Source organism: Mus musculus, chromosome 6 (assembly GCF_000001635.26).
Source record: "Mus musculus strain C57BL/6J chromosome 6, GRCm38.p6 C57BL/6J".
NCBI lineage: Eukaryota > Metazoa > Chordata > Mammalia > Rodentia > Muridae > Mus > Mus musculus.
In genome coordinates this window covers 97,728,247-97,732,039 of record NC_000072.6, presented here as the reverse complement: position 1 = coordinate 97,732,039, position 3,793 = coordinate 97,728,247, and the positions used below count along the sequence as shown (strand labels likewise).

The window sequence follows — 3,793 nt, the reverse complement described above, 5'->3', positions numbered from 1 at the left end:
TATGTGTATGTACATGTGCCTGAGTGTATGAGACCCCAGGAGTCAGGGGAGGCATTGGGTCTCCTGGAACTGTATATGATTATGAGTTATGATGTGAGTGCTGGGCTAGCTGGTCAGCCCATGTATCGTCCTGTCTCCACCTCCAGTCTTGCCATTGTTGGGAATCACAAGAATGAGAACCTGAGTTTAATCCCCAGAACCTGTGTACAAAGGGCAAGTGGTAAATCCAGTGCTGGGTAAGTGGAGAGAGGCAGATCTGGGGGCACACTGGCCAGCCAGCCTAGACTGCTTGCCAAGTTCCAGGCCAGTGAGAGATCCAATATTCAAAGAATGAGGTGGGGCTAGAGAGATGTCTCATTGTTGAAATGCTTGCAGAAAAGCATATGGACTAGAATTTGGATCTCCAGAGCCATATAAAAGCAAGATAGACATGGAGGCTGCCTGTAATCCCAGCATTCCAGAGGCAGAGACATGGAATCCCTGGGCCAAGCTAACTAGTGAGAGACTAGCTGAATCTCCAGTCTTCATGTTTAGTAAGAGACCCTGCCTCGATAATAAAGTAGACAGTGATTGAGGAAGACATTAAGCAACAACTTTGATCCTCCACATGCATGCGCACACATTGGCACATGAACCTACACACATGTCCATGACTATAAACATGCAAAAAAGTCACACACACACACTCATATACATAAATAAAATAAAAAGGTGGACAGCATCTAACATGCACACATACACACACACACACACACACACACACACACACACACGGGAGAGGGAGAGAGAGAGAGAGAGAGAGAGAGAGAGAGAGAGAGGGAGAGGGAGAGGGAGAGAGAGATTTTGACACTGTATTATATCATTGTACACAAAGACTTGAAAGATACATAGAAGAGTAATGTATGATACCAAAAACCCAATTAAGAGGCCATCTGCCACCACAGAAGCCCCACTATTCCCTTTATCTTGTTGCCACTTTGAGATATGACTTTTAATATCCCTTCCCTGGGGACTGCATTTTTTTTCTCACTGTGTGGCTAATCTTTTCCCACTTCATGAAGTCAATACAATTACAATCTGCCATGCAGTTGGTCTTACATAATGCAATCTGTCTTGTGTGACTCATCCACAGGTCAGAGCTGTCTATTAAGTGTACCCTGCATGTTTCCCAATCAAGATTAATTTTCTTTTTTTTTCCATTTTTTATTAGTTATTTAGCTCATTTACATTTCCAATGCTATAACAAAAGTCCCCATACCCCCCTCCCACTCCCCTACCCACCCACTCCCCCTTTTTGGCCCTGGCATTCCCCTGTACTGGGGCATATAAAGTTTGCAAGTCCAATGGGCCTCTCTTTGCAGTGATGGCCGACTAGGCCATCTTTTGATACATATGCAGCTAGAGACAAGAGCTCTGCTTAGTTCATATTGTTGTTCCACCTATAGGGTTGCAGTTCCCTTTAGTTCCTTGGGTGCTTTCTCTAGTTCCTCCATTAAAAATATGGAACGCTTCACGAATTTGCATGTCATCCTTGCGCAGGGGCCATGCTAATCTTCTCTGTATCGTTCCAATTTTAGTATATGTGCTGCCGAAGCGAGCACAAGATTAATTTTCATTGTTACTGTGTGTGTGTGTGTGTGTGTGTGTGTGTGTACTTATATACATGTAGAAGCCAGAGACCAACTAATTTTGAGAGTTGTCATTCTTCAGGCCATGACACATTGCTTTTTGAGACAGGGTATCCCACTGGAGCCTGAGGCTCACCAATTAGTTTAAGCTGACTGTCCTGAGAACTCTAGGAATCTATGTGCCTCCACCTTCCCAGTGCTGGGAACCCAAAAAACATGCTATTGTGCTTGCTTTTGAGAAAGTATACTGGAGATCAAGCTCATGTCCTCATGATTGTTTGATGAGTGTTAATGACTGTGCCATCTCCCTTGCCTTGTTGTTGAGATTATTTTAAAGATTTGGCTGTCACACAGGCATCTGTCTGCTTACTTAGAGCTGTTTCTACAGCAAACATGGCCACCTCTGTGGAGCTCAGTACCAGAGCTACAATGATCATATAGGCCTGGACACCTGGACTTTTTCCCTAGGCAAAATTGAAGAAGCTGAGAAGGTGACCATTGATGCTGGATAGCACCACATTGACTATGCCCATGTGTATCGGAATGAGAAAGAGATGGGAGAAGCCATTCAAGAGAAGATCCAGGAGAAAGCTATGAAGCAAGAGGACCTCTTCAGTGTCTGCAAGCTATGCTCCACATGCTTTGAGAGAAAGTTAATGAAGGAAGCCTTTTGGAAGCCTCATGAATCCCAGACTGGACTATCTGGACTTTTGGCTTATTCACTGGCCACAGGGACATTAGCAGGGAAAGTGTTAGTCCCCAAAGACAATAAAGGCAATGCTTTCACCATTCAAACAACATTCTTGGATGCCTAGGAGGTCATGAAAGCCTTGATGAATGAAGAGGTAGAGGCAACCCTGAGTGTCTGCAAACACTTCTGGATTGAGAGGTGGTTGAGGAAGCCAGGACTGAAATATAAAGCAGTGGCTAGTCAAGTCAAGTGCCACCCATACTCTACCCAGGACAAACTGATCCAAGACTGTTGCTCTCAGGATATCAGCATCATGGTCTACAGCCTTCCTGAACTCTCTGAATAGTCCTTGAGCCAACCCAGAAGAGTCTTTGCTATTACAGGATCTCAAGGTTACATAGATTACTGCAAAGTACAAGAAAACCTCAGATTGGGCTCTGACTCAGTTTAATATCCAGAGTGATCCCATGAGTCTGTGACATTGGGATGCATACATGAAAACCTACAAGTCGGGGAGTGGGGGGGGGGGTGTTGGGGACTTTTTGTATAGCATTGGAAATGTAAATGAGCTAAATACCTAACAAAAAATGGGAAAAAAAAGAAAACCTACAAGTCTTTGACTTCAAGTTGAATGATGAGGAGGCACAACCGTTCTTGGCTTCAGCAGACACTGGAAGGTATATCCTGCCTGAGAAGGTGAATGTGGAAGAATAGCCCCACAGTGTGGGATACGGAAGCCAGGTCACCTGATAGGGCTGATTGGTAGATTCCTCTTCTCTGGATCACTTCTCCTGAGTCCTATTTCAGCCAAGTCTGTGTGGATGTCCATTAGCGTTCACCTTATTGTAGACCCAAACCAGAAAATGCACCGAAATCTTGTTCAACTAGAAGCAGACTATCATAGGAGAATATGGCTCAAAAGTACATAACAATTATTTTCATTATCTGGATTTGACCAAACACACAAAGAACATACAGACATACAGACTATTGAAATACTAAGACAAACACACCTAGGCTGGGTTATGTCATTTTGAAATCTAATATCTAAGAAATTGTACTGAACAGAATCATAAATAGATACTAGGGAATGGACACTGTGCCCCCTGTGCCCACTGAACAATTCTACCCTGTATCTTCAGCAACTAATCTAAAGCCAATCAGAATCAGCACAGTCCTAAAGCCTGGAGCTTAAGGTTTGCAACTCATTTCCCTGTGTCTTTTATGCTGCGCCCATTTACCAAGAAGTTTCTCTTTGCTTCATATAGCAAGCTAGAGCTTCCATGTCTTCTAGTTGAGTGGGAGAAGGTCACTCTGGCTGCAGTGTCTCAGACATAAAAGAAAAAAAGCAATGGTGTTGATATCACCAAGCTGAGAGCTTAGAAAAGGTTGATAAGAGAGCCTAACACAGGGATGGCCCCATGAATAGCATAACAGAAGTGGCGCCCAATCCAGGGTCAGGTGTTTTTGTTTG

General features: G+C 43.9%; 1 non-coding gene across 1 annotated transcript; it reads right to left on the bottom strand.

Annotated features, from left to right (window-relative positions):
• Positions 1-1,494: 1,494 nt before the first annotated feature.
• On the bottom strand, positions 1,495-1,601 carry Gm24565. Its single transcript, XR_003956655.1, has one exon. It is a non-coding gene; the product is annotated as a U6 spliceosomal RNA (small nuclear RNA).
• Positions 1,602-3,793: the final 2,192 nt, after the last annotated feature.